Here is a 25,311-nt window from a genome sequence, read left to right on the forward strand (position 1 = left end):
TAATGATGTTTTTTAAAATGCTGCTTAGAATGTAATACATACATTCCAGGAACAAAATCTACTCAGTACCACTAGCTGTAAAATGAAAGTCAAAGCTATTTCATGAACATTAATAGCATTCTTATGGTGTCTGTCATCAGCATTTTAATCAGAATGTCAACATAGTCCTATTATTAATGTTATAAAAAGTCTAGTTTAGAAATCTTCAGCTCCATTATAGACTGCTTAAAAATACTTAGATATTAAAAGTAAACTTTCTAATCTAAGAAATTATATTTATTATTTATATATAAGTAAAAATAGAAATTTACCCAAGTTTTAACAGGACATAGATAAATCTTTTCCAAAGGGAGCTAGAACTAAATGAATTATAACTGAGGCAAAACCCTACTGAGAAAGATTCTTTAATATATCATTGCCTACCTTGTCAAAAAATAAAGAAAACAGTTAGACCTTTTTATTATTATTGGTATTTTGGCTCTTTTAAAAACTCTAAATGTCTTCAAGTCAAATGCCTTCAGAAGTAAAATGGTAGTTATAATTTTCTATATTTTATAAACAGCAGAGAGACATACTAAATAAAGAAATGAATGAACAAAGTAATTACTGAAGATAGAAACCAACATTAACTTGCTTATTTGCTTTTTAAAAATCATAATAATCTCTGATCATTACAGTCATTACAATCTTTCTAATTGCACTCATCCCACACACTAGCGAAGTAATGCTCAAAATTCTCCAGGCTTCAACAACACAGGAACCGTGAACATTCAGATGTTCAAGCCGGATAGAGAAAAGCCAGAGGAACCAGAGATAACATAGTCAACATCTGTTGGACCACTGGAAGTGCAAGAGTGTTCCAGAAAGATACCGAATTCTGCTTCATTGACTACGCCAAAAACTTTGACTGTGTGGATCACAATGAACTGTGGAAAATTCTTAAAGGGTAGGGAATACCAGACCACCTTACCTACCTCCTGAGAAACCTGTATGTAGGTAAAGAAGTGACAGTTAGAACAGAACATGGACCAACAGACTGGTTCCAAATCGAGAAAGGAGTACATAAAGGCTGTATATTGTCACCCTGCTTACTTAACTTATATGCAAAGTTCAGTTCAGTCGCTCAGTCCTGTCCGACTCTTTGCGACCCTATGAATTGCAGCACCCCAGGCCTCCCTGTCCATCACCAGCACCTGGAGTTCACTGAGACTCACGTCCATCGAGTCGGTGATGCCATCCAGCCATCTCATCCTCTGTCGTCCCCTTCTCCTCCTGCCCCCAATCCCTCCCAGCATCAGAGTCTTTTCCAATGAGTCAACTCTTCTCATGAGGTGGCCAAAGTACTGGAGTTTCAGCTTTAGCATCATTCCTTCCAAAGAAATCCCAGGGCTGATCTCTTTAAGAATGGACTGGTTGGATCTCCTTGTAGTCCAAGGGACTCTCAAGAGTCTTCTCCAACACCACAGTTCAAAAGCATCAATTCTTTGGTGCTCAGCCTTCTTCACAGTCCAACTCTCACATCCATACATGACCACAAGAACAACCATAGCCTTGACTAGACTGACCTCTGTTGGCAAAGTAATTTCTCTGCTTTTGAATATGCTATCTAGGTTGACCATAACTTTCCTTCAAAGGAGTAAGCATCTTTTAATTTCATGACTGCAGTCACCATCTGCAGTGATTTTAGAGCCCCCCCAAAAAAGTCTGACACTGTTTCCACTGTTTCCCTTCTATTTCCCATGAAGTGATGGGACTGGATGCCATGATCTTCATTTTCTATATGTTGAGCTTTAAGCCAACTTTTTCACTCTCCTCTTTCACTTTCATCAAGAGGCTTTTTAGTTCTCTTCACTTTCTGCCATAAGGGTGGTGTCATCTGCATATCTGAGGTTATTGATATTTCTCCCAACAATCTTGATTCCAGCGTGTGTTTCTTCCAGTCCAGCGTTTCTCATGATGTACTCTGCATAGAAGTTAAATAAGCAGGGTGACAATATACATCCTTGACATATTCCTTTTCCTATTTGGAACCAGTCTGTTGTTCCATGTCCAGTTCTAACTGTTGCTTCCTGACCTGCATACAGATTTCTTAAGAGGCAGGTCAGGTGGTCTGGTATTCCCATCTCTTTCAGAATTTTCCACAGTTGATTGTGATCCACACAAAGGCTTTGGCATAGTCAATAAAGCAGAAATAGATGTTTTTATGGAACGCTCTTGCTTTTTCGATGATCCAGCCGATGTTGGCAATTTGATCTCTGCTTCCTCTGCCTTTTCTAAAACCAGCTTGAACATCAGAAAGTTCACAGTTCACGTATTGCTGAAGCCTGGCTTGGAGAATTTTGAGCATTACTTTACTAGCATGTGAGATGAGTGCAATTGTGTGGTAGTTTGAGCATTCTTTGGTTTTGCCTTTCTTTGGGATTGGAATGAAAACTGACCTTTTCCAGTCCTGTGGCCACTGCTGAGTTTTCCAAATTTGCTGGCATATTGAGTGCAGCACTTTCACAGCATCATCTTTCAGGATTTGAAATATGCAAAGTACGTCATGTGAAATGCCGGGTTGGATGAAGCACAAGCTGGAATCAAGTTTTCTGGGAGAAATATCAATAAACTGAGATATGCAGATGACACCACCCTTACGGCAGAAAGCAAAGTAGAACTAAAGAAACTCTTGATTAAAATGAAAGAGGAGAGTGAAAAATTTGGCTTAAGGCTGAACATTCAGAAAACTAAGATAATGGTATCTGGTGCCATCACTTCATGACAAATAGATGAGGAAACAATGAAAACAGAGACAGAGTTTATTTTCTTAGGCTCCAAAATCACTGAAAATGGTGACTGCAGCCATGAAATTAAAAGACACTTGCTCCTTGGAAGAAAAACTATGACCAACCTAGATAGCATATTCAAAAGCAGAGACATTACTTTGCCAACAAAGGTCCATCTATTAAAAGCTATGGTTTTTCCAGTGGTCATGTATGGATGTGAGAGTTGGACTGTGAAGAAAGCTGACTACTGAAGAATTGATACTTTTGAACTGTGGTGTTAGAGAATATTCTTGAGAGTCCCTTGGACTGCAAGGAGATCCAACCAGTCCATCAAAGGAAATCAGTCCTGAATAATCATTGGAAGTACTAATGCTGAAGCCGAAACTCCAATACTTTGGCCACCTGATGGGAAGAACTGACTCATTGGAAACGACCCTGTTGCTGCGAAAGACGGAAGTCAGGAGGAGAAGGGGATGACAGAGGATGAGATGGTTGGATGGCATCACTGATTCAATGGACATGAGTTTGAGTAAACTCCGGGAGCTGGTGATGGACAGTGAAGCCTGATGTGGTGAATCCATGGGGTCACCAAGATTTGGACATGACTGAGGGACTGAACTGACTGATAATCTCTGAGCCTTAAGGTGTGGGAATTTTGTTATAATAAAGATAGTAATGAGGCAAATATATCTGCTTATTTTTGTTCTCTTATCAAACTTTTGTCTTTGAGGTTTGAGTGGATATCTTATAATAGTAATTAGAAGTTCCAAGCATCAAATGGTAATAATATTTCAGTACAATTACAGAAGAAAAGCCTTGAGTACATAGCAATTCTACATAATATGACATATCTTACAAGTAGGCCATGCCTTTAAAATAGATTACATTATTGTTGATCAGTAAGACTAAACAATTTTAAGGGGACATGATCAAATTAATCTTATACAGTTTTATAGTACAAGAGCTCTATTGTATTGTAAAAGTTGTTTTATTGAATAACAGGACGTGTAATGATTTGGGCCAATGAACATATCTAAAATTCATGAAATGAGCTTATTACTTTAATTTAGGTTCAGTCCAGTTCCATTGTTCAGTCGCGTCTGACTCTCTGCAACCTCATGGACTGCAGTACACCAGGCTTTGCTGTTCATCACCAACTGCCGGAGTTTACACAAACTCATGTCCATTGACCAGTGGTGCCATCCAACCACCTCATCATCTGTCGTCCCCTTGTCCTCCTGCCTTCAATCTTCCCCAGCATCAGGGCCTTTTAATATGAGTCAGCTTTTTGCATCAGGTGGCTAAAGTACTGGAGTTTCAGCTTCAACATCAGTCATTCCAATGAATACTCAGGACTGATTTCCTTTGGGATGGACTGAATAGATCTCCTTGTAGTCCAAGGGACTCTCAAGAGTCTTCTCCCAACACCACAGTTCAGAGAATCAATTCTTTTGCACTCAGCTTTCTTTATACTTCAATCTCACATCCATACATGACTACTGGACAAACCACAGCCTTGACTAGACGGACCTTTGTTGGCAAAGTAATGTCTCTGCTTTTTAATATGATATGATGCCTAGGTTGGTCATAACTTTCTTTCCAAGGAGTAAGCACCTACTAATTTCATGGCTGCTGTCACCATCTTCAGTGATTTTTGAGTGCCCCAAAATAAAGCCTGATACTGTTTCCACTGTTTTCATACATATTTGCCATGAAGTGATGGGACCTGATGCCATGATTTAGTTTTCTGAATGTTGAGCTTTAAGCCAACTTTTTCACTCTCCTCTTTCACTTTCATTAAGAGGCTTTTTAGTTCTTCATTTTCTGCCATAAGAGTGGTTTCATCTGCTTATCTGAGGCTATTGATATTTCTCCCAGGAATCTTTATTCTAGTTTGTTCTTCATCTAGCCCAGAGTTTCTCATGATGTACTCTGAATAAAAGTTAAATAAGTAGGGTGACAATATACATCCTTGACATATTCCTTTTCCTATTGTGAACCAGTCTATTGTTCCATGTCCAGTTCAATCTGTTGCTTCCTGATCTGCAAACAGATTTCTCAAGAGACATGTAAGAGGGTCTGGTATTCCCATCTATTGAAGAATTTTCCACAGTTTGTTGTGATCCACATAGTCAAAGGCTTTGATATAGACAATAAAGCAGAAATAGATGTTTTTCTGGAACTCTCTTGCTTTTTCGATGATCCAGCAGATATTCACAATTTGTTCTCTGGTTTCTCTGCCTTTTCTAAAACCAGCTTAAACATCTGAAAGTTCACGGTTCACATATTGCTGAAGCCTGGCTTGGAGAATTTTGAGCATTACTTTACTAGCGTGTGAGATGAGTGCAATTGTGCAGTAGTTTGAGCATTCTTTGGCATTGCTTTTCTTTGGGATTGGAATGGAAACACATTTTCCAGTCCTGTGGCCACTGCTGAGTTTTCCAAATTTGCTGGCATATTGAGTGCAACGCTTTCACAGCATCATCTTTCAGGATTTGAAATAGCTCAACTGGAATTCCATCACCTCCACTAGCTTTGTTGTAGTGATGTTTCCTAAGGCCCATTTGACTTAACATTCCAGGATGTCTGGCTCTAAGTCAGTGGTGACACCATCGTGATCATCTGGGTCATGAAGATCTTTTTTGTACAGTTCTTCTGTGTGTTCTTGCCACTTTCTCTTAACATCTTCTGCTTCTGTTAGGTCCATGCCATTTCTTTCCTTTTTTGTGCCCATTTTGCATGAAATGTAATCTTGATATCTCTAATTTTCTTGAAGAGATCTCTAGTCTTTCCCATTCTGTTGTTTTCCTCTATTTCTTTGCATTGATCACTGAGGAAGGCTTTCTTATCTCTTCTTGCTATTCTTTGGAACTCTGCATTCAGATGCTTATATCTTTCCTTTTCTCCTTTGCTTTTCACTTCTCTTCTTTTCACAGCTATTTGTAAGGCCTCGCTAGACAGCCATTTTGCTTTTTTGCATTTCTTTTCCATGGGGATGGTCTTGATCCCTGTCTCCTGTACAGTGTCACGAACCTCATTCCATAGTTCATCAGCCAGTCTATCTATCAGATCTAGGCCCTTAAATCTATTTCTCACTTGCACTGTATAATCATAAGGGATTTGATTTAGGTCATACCTGAATGGTCTAGTGGTTTTCCCTACTTTCTTCCATTTAAGTTTGAATTTGGCAATAAGGAGTTCATGGTCTGAGCCACAGTCAGCTCCTGGTCTTGTTTTTGCTGACTGTATAGAGCTTCTCCATCTTTGGCTGCAAAGAATATAATCAATCTGATTTCGGTGTTGACCATCTGGTGATGTCCATATGTAGAGTTTTCTCTTCTCTTGTTGGAAGTGGTTGTTTGCTATGACCAGTGCGTTCTCTTGGCAAAACCTTTTAGCCTTTGACCTGCTTCATTCTGTACTCCAAGGCCAAATTTGCCTGTTAACTCCAGGTGTTTTTGAATTCCTACTTTTTCATTCCATTCCCCTATCATGAAAAGGACATCCTTTTTAGGTTTTAGTTCTGGACGGTCTTGTAGGTCTTCATAGAACTGTTCAGCTTCAGCTTTCATCATTATTGGTCAGGGCATAGACTTGGATTACTGTGATGTTGAATGGTTTGCCTTGGAAATGAACAGAGATCATTCTGTCGTTTTTGAGATTGCATCCAAGTACTGCATTTTGGACTCTTTTGCTGACTATGAGAGCTACTCCATTTATTCTAAGGGATTCCTGCCCACAGTATTAGATATAATGGTCATATGAGTTAAATTCATCCATTCGAGTCCATTTTAGTTTGTTGACTCCTAAAGTGTCGATGTTCACTTTTGCCATCTCCTGTTTGACTATTTCCAATTTGCTTTGATTCATGGACCTAACATTCCAAGTTCCTATGCAGTGTTGCTGTTTACCTCATTGGACCTTGCTTCCATCACCAGTCTCATCCACAACAGGGTGTTGTTTTTGCTTTGACTCTGTCTCTTCATTCTTTCTGGAGTTATTTCTCCACTGATCTCCAGTAGCATATTGGGCACCTACCGACCTGGGGAGTTCATCTTTCAGTGTCCTATCTTTTTGCTTTTTCATACTGTTCATGGGTTTCTCAAGGCAATTATACTGAAGTGGTTTGCCATTCCCTTCTCCAGTGGACCACATTTTGTCATAACTGTCCACCATGACCCATTGTCTTGGGTGGCCCTGCAAGGCATGTCTCATAGTTCATTGAGTTAAACAAGGCTGTGGTCCATGTGATTAGATTGGTTATTTTTCTGTAATTTTAGATAGGTAGAATATTTTTACTTGATTATATCCATCTAAACCAGGAATGAGCAAACTATAATTTTTCAGCCAAATCTAGCCCATCACTTCTTTTTATAATTAAAGATATACTGAAGTACAGCCATGCCCATCCATTGTCTTTGACTGCCTTTGCATTATAAGGCAGAGTAGAGGAGTCATGACTGACATCTTATGGCCTACAAACCCAACTATTTTACTATCTGGCCTTTTATAGAAAAAAAAAAGTTTGCTATAGCTAATCTAGACCATTAAATTAGATTCAAACATATTTAGTAGGCAGGATTTGAATACCTACTATACTTTTACATCATCTCTTTACCCTCAGCTTTACAGATTAGTAATTCAGTATAGTATGTAAGAATAAATAAGAGGACAAAAATGATATAGATAAAAAAGAGAAGTTTATTGAAACAAATTTGGAATGGAAGTTGCAAAAACACTGGGAACTTGAATTTTTATTATGTCAGTGTGGATAAAGAGATTAAGAGGGCAATGTTTGAGATCTTGGTTGATTCCTTAGTGTTTTCTTGGGCAAAGTCAAGTTTAAAATTATTGGTGTCCTGGAAAGATGTTGGAGGCATTTACTGGCATATGTCTGACATATGAATATGTCTGACATATTCATACTGGCATATGTCTGACATAAGAATAGCCTCAATTAAGTCTTACTACAAATGGTGATAAAACATCATGCTGATTTATACCTTTATTTTTGAATTTACTTTGGTTATAAAGGAAGAAAACATTTTTAATTGTCAAACTGTGTGCAATCAGCCAGATATTATCTTTCAGTTTAGTTCCCAAGGGATGAAAACATGAATATTTATGATAATCAATTCCTATTATTTTATTATTATAATTAATTTTACAGCCTACAAGATAACGGAATGCATTGTTCCAGGAAGATGATATATTGTAAGAGAGTCAGAGTATTTAATTAACTAATAAATACTTAAAATTCATCTTTAAAGATAATTCTGCTAACTGTGTTGTTATAAAAGTTTTGAATTTTGGGTAAAAAGAATTTAAAATTCATTTTATTAATTGACCAGCAAAGTGCATAGAAATTAAAGCATGAAAATAGGAAAACACAATTCTTATGTATTTTCAACACAGAAAAGTGGGAAGAAATAAAATGGAGTCTAGCATGATTGTGCAGAGGTTTAAAAATGGCTGAGAACATATAAGGATGCTTTCAAATCATAAATACATTTTATTTAATAAGTTGCTGATCCCAAGACCCTCTTAAGCACTGTATCTGTTATTCTTTCCTGTTATTATAGTGATGAAAAGCAGCAGTAAACTACATCTCTCCAAACTACGCAAATCATTGCAAGGAATCAAATGACAGGACACCACAACCTCAGGAGCTGTTGAACTTCATTTACTGGTGGCATTCCTAAGTTGGCATCAGTTGAGTGGAGGTAGTTGCTGCATTAGTGGCTCCTCACTCTCTCACTCCTGTCCTGACATATAGGATTTAATGACCAGTACATGTATAATATAATGTTATTGTTGTTATTTAGTTGCTAAGTGGCGTCCAACTCTTTCCAACCCCATGGACTTCAGCATGCCAGGCTTCACTGTCCTTCACTATCTCCTGGAGCTTACTCAAACTCATGTTCATTGACTCAATGATGCTATCCAACCATCTTATCCTCTGTCAGCCTCTTCTCCTCCTGCCCCCTCAATCTAAACACCTAATTGTTCATTTGTTTTCCCAGGTGACACAGTGGTAAAGAATCTGCCTGTCAATGGAGGAGATGCAAGAGATGCATGTTTGATGCCTGGGTCAGGAAGATTCCCTTGTGTAGCAAATGGCAACCCCTACCAGTATTCTTGCTTGAAAGATTCCATGGACAGAGGATCCTGGCAAGCTACAGTCATGGAGTCACAAAGATTTGGACATGACTTAACAACTAAATAACAACAAAACAACAATTGTTCATATACCCTATGGATGAGCTCCCATTTTGAAAACCTTTGGCTACTTGTAAAAGATAAAACCAGTCTAATGTTCTCTTTTTTATAAAACAAGCCAAATACAACTATTTTAAAGAATACTCAACAAACTCTGAGCCAATTCCAAAGGAATATCTCAAAAAGGTAGTTCAAATAAGAGAAATAATATAGGTAAAAATTGTATGGTTCAACTGAAGTGACTGCAGGAGATAAACACACTGAGATGTATAAGGTCTGCTGTGTTTGCTACAAAATCAGTCTCAGTAACAGATACATATGAATATATTTTCACACCTCATATACCTCTGAATCCAAATCATAAGACTATCTGCTTCAATTAATGAAAGGCAGATTGCAAAGGAAGAGAGGAGCACCTAGAGAGTTATATTAGGAAAAAAAAGCTATTAGTAACAATCAGCATGGAAGCACTGGAGTGTTTGAAGTACAAAGTATTGTTTATTTTTCTAACCCATGTTCTAAAGAAAAAAATGAAACCTTTAACTACATCTGCATACATTAATACCAAAAGGAGTTTTAGGAAAGATTAAGACCAATATTGACTCTTAATATTTAATCATCCTCTTCTTTGGTTGTCTCTCCAATGACTTAAAAAAAGCAGGTGTTAATTCTACCAAGAAAACTATTTGTAAAGAAAGTAAATGCCCTTTGGGCAATGAAGTATTCACTGAAATGAGGTCATCTGACTCCATCTAGTTCAGTTAATTATTTTGTTTGACATTCTAACTCATAAAGGTCTCACCATCCTTTAAAAAAAATGTCTTGAGTATATTTCTATCTGCTGAAACTTACATCTGGTTCACTTCTTTCTAGACTAGATATTAAGAGGATCAACACTTTATTATTCCCTAGACTCCTATTCACTGATATGCACAGTGCTCAAAAAAACATGCTTCATTTACCAGGAGAAAGAATCCTGCAGTGTATCTCAAGCCTAAAGGCATTGATATACAGCAGTTCATTTGGAGACCCAGTTAAGGAAAATAATTCTGGGACACACTGGTTTCTCATAGGTATCCTTTGCTGAAGAAAGCAGTTTAGGACTCAATAGTACATCCAAGAGAAAACCAAAGCCATTTCAAGTGGTAAAATAAGAACTGAAAGAGTGATCAAAAACACATTTTAAAATCATATGTATGCATGTTTGTGTGTAGGTGTATGTGTCGTTAGGAAAAAATTAAATTATCAAAGAATATTTGATTTCTCTCTTTAAAGATTATATAAAGTCCTAGTCATTAATTAATTACTAAGTGGACATGTTACATATTGTATAAGAGTTCAAACTTAAACCAAGAGAAACTAAGGCATAAGATAATTTACTTTGCATTCCAATAATTTTTCAAAAATAAATATTGTTCAGATGGAGTCCAGAGTTGACTCTGCCAATGCATTTAAGGAGTTACATTATTGGACAAATGATATAATAGAAAACAATACAGCTATTACTAAAGCAATATCTTATTTCTAGTAGGTGACTTTCTTGGGCAAAATTGGCAAAGACAGATACATGGCGTGCTTATAATTTCACTGATTAAACTTTTGCCTAGCATCTATGTTATGCTTATATATGTTTTCCATGGATCCTGCAGCTGTGCATTCAGACAATAGTTGAGGAGGAAAATGAGGAAAAAGATAACACATCTACTCTTTTAAATCCAGTCTTTTCTTCTAATTGCAGCTAAAAGGGGATACTTCCTAGAGCAAATGAGCATCTTTTGTCACACTAGAACTGCACAACCCAGGGGACCACTTCAGTATGATATTAATGCTCAATACTTACATTTCTACCTCTTAAAGATGCAGGAAAACAAGTTTCTGACTCCAACTCTGATTTCCAATAATAACTGAATAATACCTTATCCATCCCCTAAATGACTGAATTAACCATGTAATCAAGGCAATGTATTTAACTTTCTTACAAGCACAGAACTCTTAGAAATTCTGAGAAGTGTTTGAAATATAACTTATTTCCCATTACTTGAGTTACCAGACCTTTTTCCTGTGATACTTATTTCTATAAATTATCCCCAGTTTCAAAACTTCAAAGTATTTAACACTCTCCTAAAAACAAACAAACCAAACCCCTGAGGATTCAAAATATTATTTAAAAACTTATGCATATATTTGATCATTTAATAATTTAAAACATTTAAAAATATTTAATGTTTTGGCTCATATAAAACTGTTTAAATATGAAGAAATATGAAGAGAAATATGAAGTCCAAGCACCATGGAGTTATTCTTATTGTATTGAAAATTATCTTCTACTACATATTTGACTGTGCTTCCCTGGTGGGTCAGTGGTAAAGAATCCACCTCCCAATGTAGGAGACATGGGTTCAATACCTCGGTAAGGAAAATCTCTTGGAGAAGGAAACAGCAACCCATTCCTGTATCTTGCCTGGGAAACCCCATGGTCAGGAGACCTTGGTGGATTACAGTCCATGGGGTCGCAAAAGAGTTGGACATGACTTTGTGACTTAACAGCAACAACATATTTAACTAATGCTTTAATTTTAAAAAGTATCCAACACTGAATATATCAATACTGAATTAAAGATGCATGCCATTTACAAACACCACTAAGGAAATCAAAGAGCTGTAGAAAAACTTTAAAACATGTGGAAAATCTATATGCTATAGTTAAAATGCTTATTACACAAATGAAAAATATATATCAAGAGAACATACTATGTTCATGGAATAGAAGACTCAACATAGTTAATTTTCCTCATTTTGACCTACAACTTTAATGCAAATACTACTGAAATCTTAACATTTTTATAGGCATAACATTTTTATTTTAAAATTTTGATGAAAATGCATAGGATCCAAATAGTTAAAATACTCTTTAAATAGAAGAATGACATGGGAAGAATCACTTTGCCCAAGATTAAGTCTTACTATATACCTCTAGTTGTCAAGAAAGTGTGGTGTGGGAAAAAGTGGTATGGGCAAAAAGATAAATACATAAATCAATGGAACAGAATATGGAGAAAAGGACCCATAAAATACATACAACTTATTTTTTACAAAGGTGCAAAAGCAATGTACTGGAGGAAGATAATCTTTTCAATAAATGATTCTAGAGAAATTGGACATCCATGAGGCAGCAGTGGGAAGAAGTATGACCTAATTCTAACATCTTGTAGAACAATTAATCCAAAGTGAATGATTAATTTAAATATTAAATGTAAAACTGAAAAAAAAATAAACACTTAGCAATAAGGAAAATCTTAGGATCTAAAGTGAAGCAAAGAGTTTTTAGACACAGAATAGGAAAAATAGATCAATTAGATCTCATCAATTAAAAACTTTTGCTCTGCAGAAGACTCTCCTAAGGAGATATAAAGAAGTACAGTCTGGGAAAGAATATTTGCAAACCATATATCTGATGAAGAACTGGTATCTAGAATATATAAAGAACTCTCAAAACTCAACATTAAGTAAGCAGTTCAATGAGAAAATGGGCAAAAGAAAGAAACAAGCATTTTATCTAAGGTATATAAAGATGGCAAATAAACACGTGAAAAAAGTATTCAACATCATTAGAAATCAGGAAAATGAAAATTAAAACTACCATGACCAATCACTACAAAACTGCTAATGTAAAGATAGAGATACCATCTAATGCTGGTGAGGATGAAGAAAAACAAAACATATTGCCAGTGAGAATGTAAAATGGTTTAACTACTTGGAAAAAGTAGATTGGCAATTTCTTCTAAAACAGGTAATTACTGAATAACCCTGAAATTGAAATCCTGAATATTTATCCCAGGGAAATAAACATTTAAGTTCACCCAAAACCTGAAAATGAATTCTCATAACAGCTTTATTTATAATAGCTAAAAATGGAAATAGCCCAGATGTCATTCCAATGATGTATGGTTAAACAACTTCCAGAGATAAATGTTGAAACAACCAATAGTATATCCACAGCATGAAATACTAGGTAGTAAAACAGCAAAACAGAATAAACTATTGGTGTACACAGTAATTTAGATGAATCTGAAGAAAATTATGATGAGTGAAAAATTCCAGTTCCTAAAGTTATCATACTCTCAGATGTCATACGATTACAGACTATAATAATATTTTTGAAATGAGAAAAACTATACAAATGGAGAACAGACTAGTGCTTACCAGGTTTGAGGGGAGAAGAGAGTAGGGTCATAAAATGACAACAAAAGGGATCTTTATGGTAAAAGCACTGTTCTATATCCTGACTGTAGGGGTGGCTATATGAACTTACACATATGATAAAATTGCTTAAAACTAAATGCACTCAAAAATAACTACATAGATAACCGGGAAAATGAAGAAGATTGGAGGATTATGTTACTGTCAGTTTCCTGGTTACAATGAATGCATGCATACAAAGTCATTTCACTCATCTCCATCTCCTCCAACCCTATGGACCATAGCCAGCCAGGCTCCTCTGTCCATGGGATTCTCCAGGGAAGAAAACTGGAGTGGGTTGCCATGCCCTTCTCCAGGCAGTCTTCCCAGCCTAGGGATTGAACTCATGTTTCTTATGGCTCTTGAGTTGTCAGCTGTATTCTTTACCACTAGCACCACTTGGGAAGACCCTTTCTGGTTACAATATTATACTATAATTTGAAAAGATGTCATTTGTGGAAATTGGATAAAGAGTACATGTAAATCTTTGCATTATTTCTTATATTTATATGTTATACTCAATTTCAAAATGAAAATTTGAGTTAAAATATTTAACTTATTTCATCTTCTAGCAGTGGAACTGCAGTAAGGATAAGTTACTGTGAATCTTTGAGTCATTGTTGCAGTTCTAAAAGTCTTTAAGTGACTAGTATGTCTGTTAAATAAAGCATTCCACATGTACTATCAAGCTCAAGATTCAAGGATAATCTTTTGCCCTGTGTTACTCTTTTGTTTGTTGTGTTAAACACAGAATCATTTTATAATGACTATTTGCTAACTAAGCCTACTTAATTAAGAAAGCAAGAAAACTATCACTTATTTAATGTCTCGTATATGTTAGGCTCAACATTTTTATCTCATAATCCTCATAGCAATCCTGTGACATGCATTTTTAAATTATCATTTTATTTACCCATCATTGGGTATGAAGGCCCATCATTCTCATTCTTAGCCTAACATTCTTCCCACTACAATATACTGTTTTTCAGAAATACATCACGATTTATTCTCTGTGCATTAAGAAAACTAATCAGTTGAGGATCAAGGAAGGAAAGGTGGAAGAGAAGGGAGCTCAAAGATCCCTATCAGGGCATTGTCAGATGCCTGTCACAGTGATCACTGAGAAAAAGAAAACAACTTCATAGGCCTTCAATAATCGTCAGGTTATTTTTGTTTTTCAAAAAAATAAAATGCATAGCTTCAGTACTAGTGAGAAACTGTCCACAACTAAGATTTAAAATTAAAATTTTAGCCAAAATGCATCACAAGTGCCATTACTGGAAACTCATCATCTTGATTTTTAAAAATGAAAACAATGTTAACTAGCATCTAAAGATTATATGTGGTACTTATTGATCCCTTATGAAAAGTCTTGACTTTGAAACACCTGGGCCTCAATTTTAATTAAAGAAATCTTTGCTAGAGCTTTGAAGGAGTAATCAGTAAAGCTGATTGGCCAATACTTTAAAAGAAGAAAGGCTTTTTTTTTTTTTTTTTTTAAGATAGGAAAACAGCATAGCTTTTAGCAATGGTGGTGGTGGTTTAGTTGCTAAGTCATGTCCTACTTTTGTGATCCCACTGATTGCAGCCTGTCAGACTCCTCTGTCCATGGGATTCTCCAGGCAAGAATACTGAAGTTGGTTGCCATTTCCTTCTCCATGGGATCTTCCCAACTGAGACTTAAAATAGCAGCAATTAAAGATGGAATTATTGAACAACTTGTTAATATCACTTCTAGGGTCTCCATCAGGAGATATATTCTTGAAAGGACTAACTTCTCCCTCATTATTGTTCTCTCTCTCAGTAAGTCTCTCATATATTGAGAGATAACATAATTTTTCAAATATTCTGGCAGTGAAAATATGTCGTATCACAAAACTGAAGATTCAGTGATGGAGAGCAATTACTTTGGATTTAAACTCAGCAGTGATCAAATTTCAGATCTTCAACTTACAGGTATGTGATATTTTAAAAATTATTTAACCCCTCTTTAAAAGTTAATTTCCCCATCTGTGCAATGTGTATAATAAACACTAACATACTTCATTAGGATAATAGAACTACCACTAGCATGTCTGAAGTGCAATAAATGAAATCTATCTTTTATCATTAGTGTGAATCAAGTATTTTCTCTTAAAATATATATATCAGGAAGTTCAGAGACTCACTTGATCACTGTCTAAACCATCCTTGCCTCTTCCTGAGTGATAGATTTAAAAAAACCTCCCCCTAATAAAGAAAATATTAAATATGAAACAGCAAGACACCTGTCAACAGAAGAAGCTATCACTTTTCAACTGTTTTTTTGCATGATAAAAAAAGGAATCAGGATGTGCTTAAAAGAAACAGAATTTTTTTTTAGAAGCCTCTATTTTACAAAACCGCTCAGCCTAAGTGAATTTTTATGACTTAAATAATGATTTTTCTTATTTCATGCTCTGTATTGTGTCTGAAGGAAATTAGAACTTGACTACATCATGTCTTCATGCTAAATGAAGAAACTGAAGACAAATGAAGAAAACAAAATGTGGCATTCAGAATAATTTTATCTCCCTTTCTTTCTCTAAAATTCTCTTTCGCCAAGATAGCTTGATGACAAAAAATATTTTATAATTGACTGTGATTTTAAAAATATCTCACATATCTTGAAAAAGGGGATAGCATTTGTGAAAAAGTGTCTCTCCTGAATTATTCCCAGGCTGGATACATTATTCTGCCTTAACACAAAACTCCTAAAGCAATGGACCTCTAGACCTAAGAGGGCTGATCACACAGCTCTGCATGCCACTAGTAAAATCCTTCAGCTAGCTAATACATGAAAAAGAACACATTGCCAGATACAGTCTTAATTCAGTGATTTAATTAGGGTCCCTTATCCCCCTCAGGCTATACTAGTTTACTAAATAACATACTCTTTACTGTGTACAGAATTTTCTTCCTTAGCCTAACTTGAAGGGCTAAAATGTAACCAATCAACCAACAAACAAGCACTGAGCTACTAGGTCAAACATAGGCAGAGCCTATGGGTTGGTCTCCTTTACCTCTTAAAGATATATAAAGAGAAGGTTGACAAAAGCAAAACAAAAACAAACACAGCAAGAACAGGAGAAAAGCAAACAGAAGAATAGACATGGTAGTGAGTTTCCAGCAACAACAACAAACAGAAGGCATGGTATCAGAAGGAATGTGAAGCAGAGATGAGATCTGTTCTTTCTTCAGAGAAATTAAATAGCTATAAATCCAGAATCACTGAGGACAGAGGGCAGGTTAAGGATGTGGGACAGTAATCTGTAGCAGTTATTCTCTAGAGGATGTCTGTTAGCGCTGCTGCTTGACATTTGTCTACCATAATGGAACTTGCATCCAGCAAAATCAGTTGCTCTATTTGGCCTTGACAATTGCAGAAGAAGATGCTGGGAGAGACAGGGGCATGTTTTGGGTATTGATACTCCATAGAGTTCCTTTCCATGTTCTTGCACAGGGTATGACTATTGGCTGTTCATTTATTCAGTCTTTCTACAAATATCTGTTTAGATAGTCTTATAGGTAGTAAGTATACAGAAGTGAATTGGACAAAAATTTCAGGAATCATGGAGTGCACATGCTAGAGGAGGATGGGAAACAAAGATAATAGGCACACAAAGAGACAGATACAGTGTATACTGTGTATATGAGTAAGTGGTATGGAGAACACAAAGCATGGAAGAAGGAATGGAAAAAGTGTATGAGTGGAATGGGAAGTGTGAGAGTGAGTGAGTGTATGTGTGTATGGCAGGGCTAGATAGGAGAAAACCAGGAGAAGCACGTCAGATTTTCCATTCAGGAGTAAGGCCTATTTTAAATAAGTAGAATTATTTGTAAGGTAGTAAAAAAATAGTAAAAACATACCAGTTACCTATCTTGTTAAAAATAAAAGAAGCAAAATATCAGTAGATTTTTAAAACATATAGACAACAGAGTACCAAAATAAACAATTAGTATTACTGAAACTAAAACAAATGGTGATAATTGAGAAAAGAGGGTAGAATGTTTTAAATTCTTATTAATAATCTTACAACAACACAGACGTATATAGATATCTGCAAACCTTGAACACACTTGCTGAAAGAATCAAAGAGGTCCTTGATTATGATCCCTGTATGTGATATGAGAGACCAATGTACTTCACCCTCAAAAGGATACATACCGAATTTATCTCTAATGATACAGAATGCTAGAAGAAAATTGAACAATGCCTTTAAAGTTATATGGAAAAATAATTCTGAACATGAAATTTCATACACAGTCAAACTTAATCAATTGAAAAAATTTTCAGGTTAGCATTCAAGTTTCCTTAACATATGCAGTTTCTGATAGAGAAAATATTTTTTAAAAGAGGGTTTACTTCAACAAAACAAAAAATGATAGTAAGAAAAAAATGAAAAAAAAATCTTGAATTTTACGAAAGGTTGACAGTAATGCAAGAAGGCAGTGTAGAGAGGCTCTGTTTACTATGCCCAGACCCAGACTGGAGCACTGTCTGAATCTACACGTGGGCAACCTCAACACCTTACGTCTTTCCCAACTGATCACTCAGCCCCCTTTGCCTACAGTCACTCAGGGAAGTGAGGGAATATTCCTACTTATCTGTTCCCTAGGTGTGCACAGAGGTACAAACCAAGGGGATATGGCTCATGAGCATGAAATTGATGTTAAGCAGCCCAGTTGCTAGAACTGAAGGTATTTTTAGACCTATTTGGAGTCATAGCCCTCCCTCACAAGATGGTGGGCTAGAAGGAGGTGCATTCATCTTCTGGTGTGAGAACACAAAATCAAACCAATAAGGAGGGTAGGACTGTTTAGTTAAACATGTCTTGTTTTAACTCATATGCTTAATTTTTTCCTGGAGAAGGTGTCACTTTAGAAACAAGGTATATTGGCCAATAGAATATTAGAAAATTTTAAAACCTATATAAAAACAGAAGCATTTTCAATAATCTCCGTTGCCATCTTATTAACTGGTTGTTGTATTTGAGGCTATCCTGAGGTCAGATTACTAAGTTGGACAAAGACCAAATAATAATTTCTGTATATTTTCAATATGTGGGAAATGAAATTTCTTAATATCAGCACACTTTCAGTTCAATTCAGTCGCTCAGTCATGTCCGACTCTTTGCGACCCCATGAATCACAGCACGCCAGGCCTCCCTGACGACAGCATCACCAACACCTAGAGTTCACTCAGACTCATGTCCATCGAGTCAGTGATACCATCCAGCCATCTCATCCTCTGTCATCCCCTTCTAGCACACTTTAAACAACACTAAATCATTTAAAAGAAATGTAAATTTTAATCAAATGCAATGCAACCTTATCTCTTTAAATTTTTTTGAAATTTAAATAAACTGTTCTTTTTTATACAGTAAGAACAATCTAAATACAGAATTATGTTCAATATGATTAAAATGAATAGAACACATTCAATTTGTATGGCAAAATTAATTTCCCATGTATGAAATAAAAAGAGAATCAAGCATAAAACTATGACTATAAAACTCTAGCATTTTGATCACTCATTTTCTACAATTGTTTTAATTCCTCCAATATCTTTATGTCCCAAATTGTTCTTTTAGATGCCATTTATAAAACAGAAAAAAATTGGAAACAAAAAATAGAATAGTACTTGAAATGTAACCAAAAAATCCAAAAAATTATTTACTAAAAATACATTCATTTCATAGATGGATCATTACGGAGAACAGTTTGAAGTTCTCTGAGAATATTAACTTCCTTTAAATGTAAATATTTGTATTATTTAAATAAAAGAGGAACTGATAGAAGCCTTGGCATTTAAACACGTTAGAAACACACTAATATATCTAATACTGTATCTAATTATAAAAATGTGCTTAAGTTATGACTTCTGGAGACAAAATTTGGTGGGGATAAATCACAAAAGAATATTCAAAGTTCTGAGTTGGATAAAAGAAAGGCGATGACCATGCTTGAACTTTACATACTATAATAATACAGGATTTTTTGTGTTTTTTGTTTTGGTTAGTTTGGTTTGACTTATTAAAACATAAATCTCTTTTCCCTCAACCTAAATCCTAACCTCCTTCCTGAATGCTGGAGCAAATAGTTCCCTTCCTGTGGGTCCCACCTCCAGACCTTAGGATGAATTTAAGCATGTAATCACTGTGAAGCCCACATTCTATGACTCAGTACTCTATCATATATAAAGCTGTGCACTGTTTTGAGACACGGGCTCTGCATGTTCTGTGGACCAAATGCTTTATATACCGTTGACACCAATTTTTTAGCTAATGACTCTGTAAATGGCCTGTTAAACTGTCTGCGGCCCTCATCCCCTGGACTTGGCCTTGTTCTCATCGGTTCCTCTAAATGGATTAGAATCCTCTTCTAAAGTATTTCTCTTGGGTTTAATGCTTCTTTACACTGACAAGCCTCTATAACACAGATTATTTGTCACCTGACTTCCAAATATTGCACCTTGTAGAATTCTAATCTGTTGATATTTTTGCTACTGGAACACACTATGAAGTCATCTTATACCACATATGCCACCTACTCACTTGTGCTACAGTCTGTTTTTGTCATTTCCCATAGACATAAGTCTTGTTTGACTAACTGGATTCTAAAGCAAGAAGCTGCTTTTTTCTTTTTTCCGAAAGCAAAGATAATTTATAATGCCTGAACTCTAAACCACATCAACTTGGGTTTTATTCTGCAGAAAGTAATTGAACAAAGTCTATTTAAGTCTCAAGATATGCCAATCCCCGACTATGCATATGCATGCATTCAGACATTCACGGAACACAAAAACAACTGCTTCTCTTAAAATGGCTTTTTCAAATATCACAGAGAGCATTTCTTATAGAGGATTATGAGTTTTAGAATTTATACTGTGAGCTTGTCACACAAGTAAAAAACACTCATATGGGCATATTCTTTGTAGTATTACTCTTTCTAATGAAATTTTGCTTGCTGTACAAAAATAAGTTGGATGGTTTTGAAGATAATGAACCTGGGACAAATAGCAATGAAATAAGAAAGCACAAACTAAGGACAATCCTTTCTTCTTACAACACTATTCTGCTGGCTTTTAATTGTATCCTCCTATCAGGTAATAGGGAAACATTCAGGAAACAGAACCCATGATAGGTATTTCAAAGGGAATTTAATACAGAGAATTGATTATACAGATGCTAGAAGCATAGAGAAGCAAGAGAGTAAGTGGAAGAATCTCAGATTTAACAACAGCAGGAAACAGCTAAAATCACCAGAAGAGAAGAGAAGAGAAAGTGAAAGGTTCTTACCCTTTTGCATGAGGCATGTGGACTAATGTTTGGACACCATGTAGAACTGCTGTGAGGCTGGTACACAGGCCCCTAGGGAGCCAGGCACTGCATGGATGCTTCTCAAACCACTGAGATGATCACTGCAGTCCTGACTAGCTGGATTGGTGCTAGAGCAGCAGAAAGAAACTGGATTCTGGGAATGATAAAACAATCTCCTCTTCCCCCTCCCACCACCCTGTCATTTGTCACTGCCTCCATGGTCAGATTCTAAGGGAAGTTCACTTAAAAGGGAGCCTGGAGAAGTGGTTTTTCAAATTCCCAGGTGCCATATCAGCATATCCAAACAGGTGATGGAAAGGCTGAGAGACTGTATGTAAAAACTGATACACAGCCAATATGTGTAGAAAATGTGTAAATAATGGATGCATCCATGCATCCTAAGTAGCTTGAGTCCTGTCTGACTCTTTGTGATCCTAAGGACCATAGCCCGCCAGGCTCCTCTGTCCATGGGATTCTCCAGGCAAGAATACTGGAATGGGTTGCCGTACTCTCTGCTAAGGAGTCTTCCCAACCTAGGGGTCGAACCTGCGTCTCTTACATCTACCTGCATTGGCAGGCGGGTTCTTTACCACTAGTGCTACCTGGGAATCCCAAATAATGGATATATACACCTTTAAAAACATAATCTGGGTCTCTTTTAGATTGTGAGACATGAAAGTTCAAATCCTGTATCTTGGGGGATAGGAATTTTCATCATGTAGCTCATATCTATTTCTTCATAATATACTTTATTATAATAAATTGTCAAGACCAAATTTTCTTTATGACTAAATGTAGCTCACAGATAACATATTAAATATTACTACAAAAGACTTAAAATAGATCAGTTGAAAGTAACAAGTTTAGAAATGAAAAAAGAATATTTGAAATTACCTCACAATTTCATTTATTCTATTTTAATTCAGAAAGTAAAATAAGTATTTTTTACCATGTTCTTCAAGGAAAATAAATTGAGCAGTTATTGGGCCTAAAAGTTCACACACAAATATATTTACATCCTTTTAAATGAAATTGTCTTTAAAAGAATCTACATTGTAGTAATTTTTTAAAGCACTCCTCTAAGAAAATAAAATAAAAGACAACTTAAAAATGTTATACACCCATTTCTACTAATTTAAAGGATCAAATAAATTGTTTATTTTTCCTGAGGAGTTGTTCAAATTATGAAGTGTCTCTTATCCCACTGCCTTTAAAAGTCAGTGTGATATTGCTTTATTCATACCAAACAACATTTAAGCAGATTAACAGTTTAAGTAAGAATAAAATAGATTTTTATAAATATTCCAAACAATCTGATTACACTGTTGGAAAAGACTTGTAAATATTATCGGTTATAAGATTTTACTGCCATCTTCTGATGAAAGCACTTTACAAAATAAGAAAAGTGTTTAGAAACTATTCGAAGGAAATGTTCTCAACTTTACTTGTGTTTGGGGATGAAATGTTAAAGGAACATATGGAAATGATTTATGTAACACATATAATTTTCTTACTGCTCCATTTTTTTCAAAGATGTTACTGCAATTTCTTCTTTGGCCATTTTTAAACTACAGATTCAATAGTCTCTGTGATGGGTTGGAATGTAAGTAATTGGGAATATTTAATGATGCTCCTTTTTAAATTGATAAATTTAAATATTATAATAATTTAGTTAGTTGCAAAATTTATCAGCAGGGTTTTAATCTGGATGATTATTAAATACACTTAACATGAATACAAAGACCTTCATGTTTACCATCCTCTTTCTGAACCAAAGTACCAAAACTTCTCTTTTTGCTTTTTTAAAAATATATAAATTCTGAAGGAAAATTAATGAGGTATTATCATCCCATTTGATAGATGATTAAATTGGAATACAGTGCTTGGCAGTGCTTGGTTCTACCATGAGTTTGCAGTATAATTTTCACTAGTCACACTTGAGCCCTTACTTAAAATCAGTTCAGTGTTTCCTAATGACCAGTTCCAGAACATCAAGCCTGTACACTCTTCCATAAACTTCTGAGGTGACAAATGCTGGATTCCCCTCTTTTTTTTCAACATTTCCCCTCAGTCTTGCGGTTGTAGGTAGGGGTATGAGAAAGTTCATTTTTCTATAATATAATCTGGGTTAGAAAGCATTGGATAAATTGATCATAAACTTTTAAGCTCTGACACACAAGACCTCTGACTGATTTTGTGGCTGGATAATGCCAAAATTATGGAATAGGGCTTGATGGAAAAGTTATAAGAAATGTAGAACATTCCTAATTGTAGAAACATTTTCTTCTTTTGTAGCTTTACTGTTAGCCTTTTCCCCTAATTGTGTTCTATAATCTCCCTAAGTCTCCCGTATCAATGTAATATTACTTTATGAAAGTACTTGATATGTTAATTTACTCTGAAACATAGACAAAGCTCACTTATATTTTTACCAGGTATATTTTCATTTTAATAATCATGATATTTTAAATGAAGACATGTGTGCTTAGTCACTTTCAACTCTGTGTGATTCTTTGGACTGTCCAATTTAAGGTTCTTCTGTCCCTTAGATTTCCCAGAGAAGCATACTGGAGTGGGTTCCCATTCTCTTCTCCAGGGAATCTTCCAGATGAGGGATCCAACCTGCATCTCCTGCATTGGCAGAAAGATTCTTTACCACTGAGCTACTTTGAAGTGCCCCTAAGAGTGGGAACTAGCTGTCTGTCCCACTTATGCATATACAGCACAAATTTTCTGAGACTTGAGAAAGCAAAATGAGACCAATGACAAGAAGATACTGTATCTTTGTATAAATGACAATAAGTGTGTCCTATAGACTTCCAGCAGAAAGCTCATTTCTTTGGCTGAAGTACCTCTTAATAGGGATCTGGGCTCAGGGAATTGAGCTGGAGGTCACTGTACAACGTTAAAACTATCCAGTCATGTGCAGTGACTCTGATTAATGCAGGATACTCAGAGCCCTCTAGGGTTTCTCAATTTAATTGCTGCCTAAGTTAGATCTTTATGGTATCTTTACCTATTACTTCCCTGCCCATCAAGTGAGTATATGTGAGAAACTGTCAATTACACTGTCCTAGTATTCTTGCCGGAGAAGGCAATGACACCCCACTCCAGTACTCTTGCCTGGAAAATCCCATGGATGGAGGAGCCTGGTAGGCTGCAGTCCATGGGGTCGCTAAGAGTCGGACATGATTGAGCGACTTCACTTTCACTTTTCACTTTCATGCATTGGAGAAGGAAATGGCAACCCACTCCAGTGTTCTTGCCTGGAGAATCCCAGGGATGGGGGGAGCCTGGTGGGCTGCCGTCTATGGGGTTGCACAGAGTCGGACACAACTGAAGCGACTTAGCAGCAGCAGTAGCAGCAGCAGACTCCTTCTATGCTCACTCTACAATCTTTCTCTTGGCAATCTCATGATCTCTTTTACACCAATGTGTTTAATGCCCCAGATACTCCCACTAACATATTTCCTTCCTGGTTTGCACAGTACTCCAGACTGAAATGTATCCATTACCTTTTTGAAAACTGCCCTTTGCAGGTTTCACATTCACCTCAAACCCATAAGTACTCAAAACTCACCTTGTGATCTCTCCTAGTCTATTTCTTCTACAATAGTTCAAATTTCAATAAATTGTCCCATTACCCACCTAGAAAATTCAAAGTAATCTTTTTTTTTTTTTTTTATTGGAGTATATATGCTGTGCTTAGTCGCTTAGTCGTGTCTGACTGACTTTGCGACCCCATGGACTGTAGTCCGCCAGGCTCTGCTGTTCACCAAACTTCTTCAGGCAAGAATACTGGAGAGGGTTGTCATGCCCTCCCCTCCAGAGATATCTTCCCACCCAGGGATCCAACCCAGGTCTCCCACATGGCATGCAGATTCTTTAGTGTCTGAGCCACTGGAGAAGCTCTTTTTTATTTTAAAGGTCACTCAGTCATTTCTGCCACTTTGCCACCCATGGACTGTAGCCTGATAGGTTCCTCATCCACAGAATTCTCCAGGCCAGAATACTGGAGTGGGTAGCTTTTCCCTTCTCCAGGGTATCTTCCCAATCCAGGGATCAAACCCATGTCTCACTCATTGCAGGCGGATTCTTTACCCTCTGAGCCACCAGGGAAGCCCCAAAATACTGAAGTGGGTAGCCTATCCCTTCTCCAGCAGATCTTCCAGACCCAGGAATCACACCAGGGTCTCCTGCTTTGCAGGTAGATTCTTTACCTGTGGAACTACCAGGGTATAGTTGCTTTGAAATGTTGTAATTGGTTTCTGCTATTCAGCAAAGTATATCTAAACATGTATCCCCTCTGTTTTAGATTTTCTTCCCATCTAGGTCACCAAAAAGCACTGAGTAGAGTTCCCTATGTTATCACAGTATGTTCTCATTAGTTATCTATTTTATACATAGCAGCGTATATATGTCAATCTCAATCTCCCAATCTGCCCCACTCCCTCTTGGTGTCCATACTATTTGTACTCTATGTCTGTGTCTCTATTTCTGCTTTATGAATAGGGTCATCTGTACCATATTTCTCGGAGAAGGCAATGGCATCCCACTCCAGTACTCTTGCCTGGAAAATCCCATGGATGGAGGAGCCTGGTAGGCTGCAGTCCATGGGATCGCTGGGAGTTGGGCACAACTGAGCAACTTCGCTTTCACTTTTCACTTTCATGCATTGGAGAAGGAAATGGCAACCCACTCCAGTGTTCTTGCCTGGAGAATCCCAGGGACCGGGGAGCCTTGTG

Source organism: Bos taurus, chromosome 1, assembly GCF_002263795.3.
Source record: "Bos taurus isolate L1 Dominette 01449 registration number 42190680 breed Hereford chromosome 1, ARS-UCD2.0, whole genome shotgun sequence".
In the NCBI taxonomy this organism is placed as follows: domain Eukaryota; kingdom Metazoa; phylum Chordata; class Mammalia; order Artiodactyla; family Bovidae; genus Bos; species Bos taurus.